Source organism: Haliaeetus albicilla, chromosome 13, assembly GCF_947461875.1.
Source record: "Haliaeetus albicilla chromosome 13, bHalAlb1.1, whole genome shotgun sequence".
In the NCBI taxonomy this organism is placed as follows: Eukaryota; Metazoa; Chordata; class Aves; order Accipitriformes; family Accipitridae; genus Haliaeetus; species Haliaeetus albicilla.
This window is the reverse complement of record NC_091495.1, coordinates 15,853,813-15,867,022: the sequence shown is the minus strand read 5'-3', so window position 1 is coordinate 15,867,022 and position 13,210 is coordinate 15,853,813. Positions and strand designations below refer to the sequence as shown.

Sequence of the window (13,210 nt, the reverse complement as noted above, 5' to 3'; positions counted from 1 at the left end):
CCTCACACAGCTTTTCTTGCTGCGGATGGGCAGGTGGCTTGAGATTTTTTGGCACCTCATTCTATTCCACAGCTTATCTCCTGTACTGCTGAAAAAGCTGCCTTGCTGCTGCTGATTTACCCCTTTGTGGTCTTACTGCTAATAACTGATACAGATGCCTGGGTGAGAAGGCTCTCGCTGAGCCCTAAACTGAAGCAGTGAAACACCAGTGAATACACAAAGTAAGCCAGCAGCAGACAGGAACCATCTCAATTCTTGTCCTTTCCGATAGTGATGACAGGAAATAGAAGAACCTCTGGGGTACATTCTCACTCTTCCTCTTCTTACCTTTAGGTCAAAGTCTGTGTTTCTGTTTCCAACAGTTGTCCACCCCCCACCCCTTCCTTGCCCCCAGGAGTTTAAATATGCATATTTTTCCTAGGGAAACCTGAGAGATTATAGCTTAGATTTTATTAATATAGGTAGCAAGACTGCTTAGTTTAAATTTTGAAATACTTTTCTTTGACATTTACTTTCTGGTGTGTGTTTTTTTCCCTCTAGAAAAATCAATCCATAAAACTTATGTTAATAATGCTACTCTGGACAAGAAAAAAGGAGAGACTGCATACGAAGTGAGATTCTGATTAGGCAGTCTGGTAGGTGCGTTAATGCTGAATGGATGACTGCATTCATGTCATCCTCTTATAATGATTTTTGACTAATTTTTGTTTTGGGCAAAAGGAGGATTGGGGATTTTTTTTTTTTTTTTTTTTTTAGTTTTGGAAATTCTAGTCAGATGTGTGGGATGACATTGAGAGGAACAGCTGCGTCTTCTACCTGTAGGCCTTCTCCTGGGTTTGTGATTTGTTGGCCTGTATCACTTGACAGAACTTATTTCATTGTGTTAGTTATATTGCATTGAGTTGTATATTCATTCAGGAAGAGACTTTGATCACATCAACATGTATTACCTTTAGGCTTAGTCTTTACTGGTGATATTAAATTAAACTACTTAAAATCCTGGAAACATTCATGAACAAGGCATATAAACACATTAAAACATCCTAGAACAATTTACAAATAGTTTAATTAGTGTTTAGAGTAGCTTACCTTTAGCACATTTAATAGCCAATTCAGTGTTTGAAACCAAGCTAATTAAGTGCCAAACCGGACACAGGAATTAATTTCAATCACCTAATCTCCCATTATGTGCTCACAGTTCATCAGAGGACTCATGAAAGATTCATAATTCCCAGGAGTAGGAAATTCTTAGAAAAAGCTGCAGATGAATATTGGAAATCGTAAGACAAAATTTAAAACTTCAGCAGGTCTTCTTTATACAAGCCCAGTTCAGCTGATTCAATTACAAACCATTTGTTCCTGTTGTGTAAGCATGACCCAACTGAGATATGAAAGTGGAGTTATTTTTCTGAAACCCCATCTGACTGTATTTCACAGATGTGTCTTTTTATTTTCCAGTGTGGTTTTGGACAACCATAAATAGAAACCATACAGACCTCCATCTCTGGTGCTAGTTGTAACCTAGCAAAGTCTGTAAAGTCGTGCAGAATTCTGTGTGCAGCTGAATCTCCTGAGTTCCTCCATGTTACCTACTTTATATTATGTATTCACAATATTTTCAGGTGTGTTTTCAGAAACTGATCCTGCTAGTGTTACCTTGCAGAAAAAAAAAAGCCGCAACGCTTGAAAGTAGATAAAGTCTCTCATCAAAGTTCACTGCACCTTCTTTGAAAATGAAATACTTTGGCTGTTTTTAAAACCTGTGAGGAAAACCCCTTCCCATGGACTTCATAAAACTTTGCAGTCCTCAGTCTGCATAATGATAGAGAGAAGGGGGAAACACTTTAATGACCCAGAGGTCATCAAAATTACTTATCCAAATAAAGATCAGTTGGCTGAGGTCTGTTATATGGAATCAGTGATAAGAATAAGGTGTTTAACCCAGCAGCTTTGAACAAGTTAAGTTATGCCTTCTCCCCCCTGCAGCATCAAATAGTTATGCTGTAACCGTCACTTCCTCTTCCAAAGTGTTTTGTTCTGGTTTTGTGCAGTGTGCAATTCATAGGGCATTCTGTCTCAGTAGTGGGAAGGAATTTTTTGTGTAACCCATTTTTACTTCACAGGAGTTAAGGTTATGTACGGAGTTAGTTTGAGTCTGCTCTGTGAGACAGTGGCAGCAGCATAAAGTGTAAGTAGTGTATTCATACTGGATTTTAGAGATGCTGTGTAAATGTGTCCAGATAAGAAAAGGATTTCTCCAAACTGGGAGACACTTTTTCCCAAGATTTGTAAAAACGTAGTAATAGTTTTCTATCCATGTACAGCCTAGCATTCAAATACAGGAAAAGAGGAGGAGGAGTCAAGGTGCAGTGAAAGAGTTTGGTGGTTATGTCTGTCTTGACAAATACTATGTGTTCTTGTAAGCCCAATTTCTAAACCAAAGGAAACTGCAGACATCCGGATAAACAACTGATGATATCTAAAGTTTCATTAATCTTGTTCATTAATCTCTGTTTCTGTGCCTCTGTTGCAACTACTTTTGCATGCTTTTCTAAACCATGTCTGTCTCCTTTTCAAGGGCTCATTCTAACAGAAATGCCCTTAAGAAGTGAGTCAGTAAAATATTTACCAAAACACCCCTAAATACCTACCATGTCACGGTGTGTAAATACTGTTGCTCAATGTACATGCAATGTTACTGATGATAACTTGCTTCATTTCATTATTTCAAACCTTTTTCTTGGCTTTTTATTGCAATTCTTTGGGAATCAGATTATAAAATCCTCCTAGCAAGCTCGTCATGTGAGTTTCCTGTGCAATTGGTAGTTAATAGTGATGATGTCTGAAGCAAAACTCAAATTGTTAGTGTTTTCTAATCATATTCAGTATGAAATTTTTCAGTTGGTTTTCCCTGCAAGTAAGACACTGTCATTTCTTGCATTTATTACTACATGTCAGGAGTCACACAGAGCTTGTATCCGTTCACTAGCAAATAATATTGCCGCAAGGTCTGTTCTTTTTCGTTATTCCAGTTTTTGGACGGGAAGAGTCTTTCTGTGTGGCTTTGAGTCTCTTAAGTCAGTTTTGTTTTCTTCATTGAAGGCCACTCCTGGAAATCTTTCTGTTTGTCCTCCTGCCCTGGCTAGCAGGGATGCTAAAACGGGTGCACCTGTTCATATGTCTAAATGGGCAAAAAAAATTTCATTTTGAATAAAGCTAAATCCCCTGAAAGATTGCTACTTCTCTGCTGAGCCAATGTGTTATGTGAACAGAAGACTTTCCACAGAAATGGTTAGGACTTCAAAGTTAATGGTAGGGCTACTGTGGTAGTGTGGGACCAGATTTGTTAGCAGCCCCTGGGCAGGCTCTAGCTGTCCCCGGTGGGACCAGCTCCTTTTTCTGCTTGGGGGTGGCTGTGAGGAGGGGAAGGAAAGGACATGGGATCAAGGAGAAAACAGGAGGAGTCGAGCAGCACGTGACAGAACTGAACTTGGCCCAGTAACAGAAATGTGAACCAGAAGACTCTCCTAAACACTCTGCCAATATTGTTTACGCAGGTGGGAGCTCAGGTGCAGGCACAGTTGCAATGTTCATTCTCTACAAGGGGCTAGCATACATTTGCACATAACAGTTAAAATAGAAAGGGAAGTGTAGCTTGCCCAAATAAGTGCTAAAAGAACTCTGCAAGTGAGGAGTCAGGTGGGCAAGGATGACCTGGATGAAAAATGGGCTGTTTATTGATTGGGACATATGTTTTGGGACACCAGGAAAGCAGAATGTTACAAAGTGAATGCTACCAAAAACACAAGAAAGAGTGCCATTTTAGTAACAATACAACTGCATTATGTTTAGCAGATGTCTGCTAGAGTATTTATCCTATCACCTGCAAGATTTGCCACCAACATAAAATCTGAGAAGAGATGAAAGGATGGTGCCAGTAAGTGCTCTTTTTAGGAAAGTAAGACTAATACTGATTTATTTATCTCTATTTAATGTAGTGTATGAAATGTATTGGGTGTCTTGCAAGAAGACCTGAGACAAAAGAATAAATCCAGCCTTTGAGCTTGAGAGATTAAAATCCTGTTGCTTCCAACCTTTTCTCACTCCTCAGTGTGCATTTTACACCACTGAACACTAGGTTTTGACCAAATCGTACTCATGTCAGTGGGATGATTTCTGTTGCCTTGAGTAAGGTTTCTATAGCAATGTACCTTGTCATATTCTTTCATTACATTTATTGTTAGCTTTTAAGGTCAGCTCCAGTAGCATTGCTTGACAAATGACAGGAATCAAGGCCTTATCCACCAATTTTTAAATATTCAGATATCAACACTGAATTTTGACCCTTGTTTCTACCCTCTCGTATCACCTACAGTAATGCCAGGTGACTACTGTATATCCTGTCTGCAAGTGCTGTAGTTTGCTCCTAATGGTTCTTCTAGACTGTGAAATGATTTATTAAGATATGATCTATATCAGAGAGATTACAGATCAGAAGTAGTCTGATTGAAACCTTTGGCAGGCCATGTTTGCTTGAAGATATGCTAAGAGAGTTAAAGAATGATCTAGACAAAAAAGAAGTTACTGTAATGAGTAACATATTTTTCTTCTTAAGTGTTTCTAAGAACTTTTTCTTATCCATTTCACCTCTTCAAAGATTTAAGGAATTACATAAACTCCTGGATAGTTTCCCTTACAGCAAATCCTACAGTACTGCCAAATGAATTCCAAACAAATCCTTCCTGTTTTTCTATATCTCATTGTGTATCAAGGTGATAGCTAGCATGCTATGATCCAGATCATTGTTTCAACCAGATAGTTTGCTCTCTGGCTAGCTTACCTCTAAGAAAAGTGCTGATAAGAAATTAAAACTGTAGCAAAAACTTATAACCTAAATGCAAAATATCGGTCTTTGAAAAATTGTTGACGTTGCTAATACCTTAGTCTGTATCATTTTTCAGGTCTCATAAACCCACCTAAATTTAGGTGCTATGAAGGCCACCTAAATTTATAAAGGGCTCTGAGTTATCTCAAGGTATTTACACAAGTGCAGCTAAACTTGTGTTACCTGGATTCAATGCAACAAACTTTGGAGCATGAGGTCACAATTTAAAAGACTTCTGCCATTCATCAAGAAGCCAAGGCTTCTTGGCCAAGCCATGTGTCCTCAGGTGACTGATTAGGTAATGTTTGTACACCTCTACAGAAGAATAACAGGTTTGTATACAGAAGTATGTAAATATTAGGTATTATGGTTATTAATTATGTTTTCCTGACTGATGTAATCTGTTAAATTGTTAAATTCACTGTTGAACGTGTTTAGCAGGCATTTCTGATCTATACTTGTGGGGTCCCCTCTTTCACAGCGTCCGAGGACTTCACATTTCTTTAAAAGATCCTGTGAAGCAGGAACACGGGACTGTCCTCATTTAATGGGAAGGACTGAGACTCCACGTGGTGCTGAGACTTAACTTTTCACCCCCCACAAGCGAGCGTGCGTGCTGATCCTGGTGCGGCACCGTGCTGCGCTGGCTGTAGGGTGCTGCGCTGCGCTATGGGCTGCAGGACGGGTGCTTCGAGCTGTCCTGGGGTCCCTGCGCTGTGCCCCACCATGTAGCATGGCTGGGTGGTAGGCAGACTGCCCATGGTTGCATGGGGGGCACTGGGTTTTCTAATGCTTGTGTGGAAGCTTTGGCCCATCTGTCTTCTCTCCTAAGGCACTGCGTGGAGTGAACCCAGAATTAATCTGGGCATCCACCACACCTGGGGGAGAGTCTGCCACATCATGCAGGGCTTACAATATTAGGTTTCATTCGGGCTTGCAGCAAGGTTGGGACAGCGCAGGGCTTTGCGGGCTGCCTGCCCCCATGGGCTGAGAGAGGCAGGGGTGTCTGCTGGCCAGCATGCCTCCTCCCCGGCTGCTGGGGGCTTTCCATGGAGTGACACTCCTGCCAGTGCCACTCTGGTGCCCTCACCTTGCCCTGGGCTGGCTTCCTCGGGAAGGCAGCACCGGGCTGTCCGCAGCCATCGCGCCTGCCACCTGAAACGAGGCATTTCTCCTCCATCTCAACAGACCTTGGTTTAATTTGGGTGGCAAGTGTTTACAGATTATACCCTCTACTTAATAATGCTTCTGTGACAGCTGTTTTGTCCAGCTGTCATCACGATGTAAATGTTTTCACCCAAAGATCCTTGGATACTTACGAATATGGTACACTTTCTCATGTGTTTGCTAATTTGCTATTATTTGCCCGAGAAACATGTTGAATTCATAACGTATATTTTTTTTCCACTCTACTTCTGTTTCAGGGTACTGTTCAGTCCACCACTTGAAACAGCTTTTTCATTCTCTTCACTATAATAAATTACTAAACTGAAAGGAATGAAACTAAGCTCCTTCAGCTTAAACTTGCTGAGCTTTTGTTTTGAGGTTGAACAGTGAATCTTAGAAAGCTTGTTTTTCATTTGTCCTGTAAGCTTCCCGCTCCTGCCTCCCCCTTTCCGTGCCAATAAAAGGTAACCAGAGACAGCTGGGGGCTCTCTTTCGACCTCCCTTGAATGGGAGCGTCTTCTGAATGCCTCTTTCATTTACCTGCAAAGACCCTGCTCTGCTAGCTGCTACGGCCGAGGTTCTCAAAGGTTGAATAGGTTTTCATTGCCTGCATTTCTGGTCTGAAGCAGACTGAGAGAAATGAGTGTTAAGTAAACGCGGTGGCAGCCTTGCCAGCGTCAGCATTCCAGCCCGCAGCGTCGCTCCGGACCAGGACACTGCCGGCACAGGCTTCTGCACATCCAGCTGTCAGGGGGTTGTTTTACTTGTTAGCAGTTGAAAAGAAGAGGGATGCGAGGCAAAATAAAAAGTGGCGAGTCTAGTTTTTACGAGGCTGTTTATTCTTTCTATAACAAGTGTGTGGTGCCTTATTGATGTTGAATGGGAATTTAATACAGTGATAAAGTGAAACTGTAAATTACCAAGTCTGTTTTCAGCTGCCTTTGTTCTGTACCTCTAAGCATCTGCAGAAAACATGTTCGACAGGACTCGGACACTTCTGTGAACTTATATGTGATCTTATTCAGCACCTTCTGCAGAGAATTGATCACCTTGCTGCAGCTGATTGAAGTCAGTAGAAAAGGAAGGTGCCTGTCTGTCTTTCCATACCAGGCCTTTTGCATGTGAAGTCAGTGCTCGCAGGCTTTTAAGTGAAAACAGAGGTTTATTTCCAGTTTTCTATCATGAGCATTTTACAAATCTTCTGTTGCGGTCTAATGATCAGGATTTAGGAAACAATGATATTTGATAATAGAGGGGTTTGGATCTGGTGTTTTTATTGGTCAGGGTAAACTCCGAACGCCCTAATGCCGAGCTTACAGTGGAAGTTACACATGGAAAGATTGTGCATTCATAACGTGCTAATAACAATGTCAGAGTATTGTCTTGCAGCAGGCGAAAGAACCTGAACTGCATGAATTAGGGCTTTGTTTCCCCAAACACCTAGGCATTGTGTAGACAGGAAAGTTTCCCCCTTCTACCAAAATAGCCCTCTTCCTTACCACACGTAGGCACTCTTATACCAGTTCAAGACCTTCCCAAGTAAAGACAGTTTTATTCAGGAATGAGAATCTCGAGGAATTACCTTGCAGTAAATGTAGTGTGGGTTATGCAGATCCTTTCACCTTGCTTTCTTCCAGTTGTCGCGTGTGAGCTAGAGAGGTTACTCCTGTCCCAGCTGCTTGTTCAAGATCTTTTGCTGGGTGATGACATTCCCTTAGCTCTGCCACATAGCTGACTTAGATGATACTCCCCTTCCTGTTTCACTCCAAGTGAGCTGCTGGCTGTAGCTGCATTGAGGGCATCTTCAGACATGTCAGCATTATCTAGTTAAGGTACCTAACATGGATGTACTAATGATGACCGGAGTAGTGCAGTGGTGATGTTAGTGTTGACTTCTCAGCCTAACATGCATGATGTTTGGAAGAAACTGACAACTAAAAAGGCTCGTGGCTGGAACATCAGTGCAGATGTAACTGTAGAAGTGGGAGCTGGGAATAATTACTGATACAGTGCATATATTGCTCTGCAGCAGTCCTGCACCACCCGTGACCTGTGGCAGAAGTGATGGCAGACACTGCAGAAAGGTTCTGCAGTGGAGATGGGTGGGAGGGCTGGCTGAGCAGAGAGCCAGCAGGTGGGTGTGCTGCACACAGCCTCACCAAACTGGGCCGGGCATCTCCATTGTGCTCTGCAGCACCATGGCTTCTGGGACCCAGAGTCCTGCTTCATGCCGGTGGGCTTCTGGATGCTCAGAGACATAAGCTAGAGCAGCTCGCCCTAATAATTTTCAGCATTACTTCCCACGGCATCTGAAGTCACGTTTACAAAGATGTGTGTGTAGAGCTGCTAGTCCTCAACTGTTGGTGCCAGAGGAAAATTCACGTGCTGACTTCAGAGTGACTACTGATGAAGAATGCATCAACTTCATGGAAATGGGATGTAAAACATCTTTAGAAGGGCAACTTCTCTGTATGCTCAGAACCAGGCCCAATGCACCTTAGGTTTAAGGTAACAGCGGTCATAAGTTCTTGAAAATGAAGACCCTTTTCCCCTCTCTTTCCCCTTTTTTATTGTTGCACGTATGTGTTGCCATGTCGTTAGGATTTCTTTTTTTACTCCTAACTGATGGTGCTGTATTATTTGAATAGTAATTATTTTCAGTTTTATATATAGCTGTTTGTCAGTTTATTGAAACGAACTGCCATCCCGGCACCCCATCAAAGCAAAAAGCATGAAGTCCCACGTGTTGTACTTTGAGAGCATCAACAATGAAGCTAACCTTTCACCCTTGACTTTCTTTTAACCCTAATTTTGAAAGACAGTAGCAAACAGTTCAGCTAACTTCTTCAGTGAGACAATATTCAAACTAGCTCGATTGTAATGCAGTGTCCTTTTCAAGTGAATGGAAGATCTCGGAGTAATGCATACAAATACAGAGGCTGGGTAAGTTCATTACTTTGGAGCTTCTGGTGTGGCAATAGCAATGAAATGGTTAAAAGGTTGGCTTTAAAGTGGTCACAATTAGGCTTCAAAGTTAACACCCCACCCCACTGAGATGAATGGGAGCAGTTGACATTTCTTAGTGCTATTGTTTCAGTCTGGCTTGCTATAGCTTCTAAAATAAGACAACAGTACATCTGTTTACATTCTGCTTCCGCAAACCCAGATGGGCTAGACACTTCATTGTTTTTTAAGTGGAAGCTTAGATTCTGGAGAATACAGCAATATCCACGGGGTATCTGTAGGAAGAAGAGCTGAAAGCCGCCTTAATCACAGATGTCTCCCCCTTCCCTGTAAAATTCTATTGTCCCAGGACAAATCGGTAAACCACTGGGGGGGAAAAATAAAGTAATGTGTATTTGAAGTACTTTTTTACTTACTACATGACACGCACACAATAACTTCTCAGCAAGTCCCTAGCGTGCAAATTTTCATAAATGGATGTGGGGTTTTGAACTTTTTCTCTTTTAGTAAGTAGTGTGTGCTGTAAAAAAAGGTAAAGATCCCGCTTGTACTGAATACGGTAGCTTCTCTTAACGTCTCCTAACAGAAAAACCTGCCGCCTTTAGAGAAGCCAGAGTTTCACCCAGGAGCATTTGAGACCAGGTTTCACTTTCTGTGTTCACATGAGTAGAATCCTTTAATTTACCTCTGAGAGTGATATATGAAGAAATAAGATTCTTGAGAGGTATGTCTTGCATTTTTCTGATACTTTAATAGGGCAGCTACCTTAACTGCAGTAAGATCTTAGGAGCTGGAGTGGATTAATAAAGGTGCAAGTAGGGCCAGAATTTGTAGCAGATGGTCTCTATTACCCCATGCCTCAGTTTGTGTAGGCAGTACACAGTGTCCTCTCTGACTTTTGTTGAGGGTCTGCACAGTGGCAAACTGCCCTCAGTAGCAGCCAGAACCCTATGAGAGCTTCTCTGATAAAGGCGGCCTATTAGATATGCTTAGGCTGTAGATTGAAACCAGCTGTGAATCTGTCGGAAAGATTTTCCTCATTGTGCTTTCATCAGGGTGGAAAGTTTGTGGCTTGTTCTGCATATATATGTATTTTGGGCTTCATTGCTCTGACTTTGCAAGTCCTAGAGTCTGCCAGTGATAAGAGCTCTCATGCATACAGGCTCCTTTTGTACGCTGGCACCCAGAAACCCTGCCTGCCTTTTGCCCGTAGACAACACAGCTTGTGCTTCGGAAGTGACATTGTGGGCTCTCCCAAATGGTGTCTCCCAGATTTCAACCCCTGGTGAATTGTATGGTGAAGGCAAGCGTGCCATCTGTGATTTGGGCTGGTGAAGCTCGTCTCCTGCCCAGCTTCAAGCAGCATTTTCATCTGAGTATGAAATAAGGTGGCCCTGAGCCTAGACAGGCCTCCAGGTCGTCTGAGACAACTGTGGGCATTTCAAGAGTGTAAGCTGTCTCCTCTTGTCCTTCTCTTGAGTTCCTGTGTTAAGTGGGAGAGTGCAGCAATCTGCTCTATATGAAGAAAATACCTGAGAAAACCCAAGAGAAATATTTATTTTGAAAGCTTCTCTCATGAGTTTGTTTTATCTTTCTATTTAAAAAAAATTGCTTTAAAAATAAAATAATGTTAAATCATGCTGGAGAAAAGCAATTCCAATGTGATAGATCTCCTACAGTGTGCAGCAAGAACCACTCAATACAGCTACAGGAGGAAGGGCATATTATGTAATCAGAGGGTTAGAGAACAACATCAAATATGCATTTGTTATATTTGCTTCCACTTTCCATTTCCCTAGTCCATTTCTGACTGTGAATTTCTGTAGTATTACATAGACATAAGTTATGTCTTGTGCATCTTGTGGAAGAAAATAGCTATCATATTAGACCTTTCAAATATAGTCAAAATGACTTCTGCAAGGCTATAGTAGGTCAGTGGCAGAGCTTGGAAGAGAAGTTAGGAGACGTGTTGGCCAGTTCTGTATGTTTTAACTAGCAAACTGACCTGCTTCCCTGTATTAGAATAGTGTTGTGATACCTACACGTTCAGAGGCCTAAGCTTTGTATGCTCCCCTAACACGGAGAATTTCCTGAAGAGACCTGAAGAAAATATTACTGTAGCTTCTCTACCACTTGTGCCCTAACCTGCTTTTTGCCTCATATTCAGAAGTGATTTTGAGAACAGATTTATCTTTTAGGGATTATGAAATATCAGGGATTCAAAGGGACAGATCCAGACAGGGCAGGAATCTGCCATCATGATGACATTATAATGCACCTTCTGAAAAATTAACGTTATGAGAAAAAAACCCCCACCTTCTAATTTTTTAACATTATATTGTTTTATTTTTCTTTCAGAAAAGAAAATGGAGCCTTCCATTTTAAGGCTATTTAATTTTGAGTAAATTCTGCATTTCCTTTTTGTGGTGTATTTCTTCAGTGAATTTATAGTTTATGTGCCTACTGCTCCCAGTCTCTTTGCTGGTCTGAGCTTGCTTGCCAACTGGTATTTACCACTAAGCAGCAGAATCCTGGTTCTCTTTGAGCAGCTTGGTACATTATGGCAGTCATTTTCCCATAGAAGAGGATGAGGGGTGCAGACGGTCACTCCTGTAGCTCTCATGAGAAATGCCATAGGAAAAGAGCCAAGCAAATTAAAACAAGATTTTCCAGTTCATGAATACTAAAAATTGGAATTTCTTCCAAAAAATAACACCAAAGTTTTATTTCTTATTGAAAACTCTTTTTTAAAAAAAATTGAAAAACAAGTGATGTTTACTTATTCATCCCAGGTTAGGAAAAAAATGTTGAATACCAATATATTTTATAGGATTAAATTGTCATCTTTTTTTTCAGCTCTAATTATGATAATGATGTACAAGGATTTTTTTTTTTCTTTCTTTCTTTCTCTCCTTCCTTTTTCCACCCCAGACAATGAAAATAATTTAATCTAACAGCTTTTACATTGTGGTCTCTGGACCAGAGCTGGCTTGTAAAACTTTTTCTTTCAGTGGTTTTATTGTTCAATAACTGATCCTTCCTGTTACTTCTGGCCATGGGTTTTGATTTTGTGAATGAGTATGCTTAGACAAAAGAAGAGTACTAACCTAGTATGTACCTTTTGTACAGCTTTACATTCTCATTAAATCAAAAATGATACCAGAACTGCAGAAGTAACAACTCATCTGAAAGATGGAGTCAACTGGAAAAAAGGAGAAATGGCAGCAGTCAATAAGAGAAATCTGGGTCTTCTTCACTTCAGGCATTCAGTAAGGAAGAGGAGACAGCACAGGTAAAACATAGCACAGAGTATTGCTCTGATTACACATATTTTAAACTTGATGGCATAAGAACTGTGTTTTGGGTTGCTTTTCAAGGAACAGAAAATCAATGGGGTTCTGGTTCATGACAGGACTAACAAACCAAGTAGTGATCAATTAAGATTTAAATAGATAAGGGAGAGCTATATGATCTCAACTGCTACATCATGCTGAGTTTTTGTTTCCATATTGCCTGTTGTGATTTTATTGTTCTAATGCTTAATTTTTGTGTAGTTGAACGTTGTTGTGTATACGTGACTAGATTCACTCCCCACTGGGATATAGGCCAAGATTTTCAAAGTGGTTGTTTATTTTGAGCGCCTCCATTTTTAAGGGTCCAAACCTGAGAAATTTGAGAGTAGGGTGCCTTGAAAGGAATGCAGAGCATGCATCTTCTAAAACTCAGTTGTCTGTCTGGTGTGTCAATATCGCACAGAAAAAATGAAAGAAGAAAAAAGAATGCAGTAAAAATCCTTGTTTGCTCTTCATCATTTCAGTGTCTGATCTTTGGTTTGCTGAATCGAGGTGAGCAGATTTGGGTACTGCTGTGCTGGAACCTGGAACACGTTACCTTGCTGTGGTCCAGGCTAAAGGAAGCAAAGCTGACCAGTGTGACAGCACTCTGACTCTGCACTTCTTTTCTGTAACCTCCTAATTACTCTAGGGCTTTATCTAAGATTTAGATGTGGTCTTCTGCTAAGATGGTGGTGAGATCAGTGCTGACTGTACCATATGTGGAATATCTACAGAATATATATTATAATGTATATCTAACCTTTGTCTGCCATCTTTCTGTCCATTGTGTGGGTGAATCTAGCCAATGCAGGGGTAGCAGGAGGACAGGGTTTTTAAAAGGTCAGCATGAGCATGGGTG

General features: G+C 41.1%; 1 long non-coding RNA gene across 4 annotated transcripts in view; it reads left to right on the top strand.

The window, feature by feature from the left end:
- Positions 1-13,210, top strand: part of LOC104320811 (uncharacterized) — a 73,836-nt gene that overhangs the window by 34,825 nt on the left and 25,801 nt on the right. For 3 of the 4 annotated variants that reach the window (XR_011327471.1, XR_011327474.1, XR_011327472.1), the window contains exon 2: positions 12,146-12,308. The exons of the other annotated variant lie outside the window; for it this stretch is intronic. This is a non-coding gene — a long non-coding RNA (uncharacterized lncRNA). The remainder of the gene's footprint in view (positions 1-12,145; positions 12,309-13,210) is intronic. 4 annotated transcript variants of the gene reach the window in all.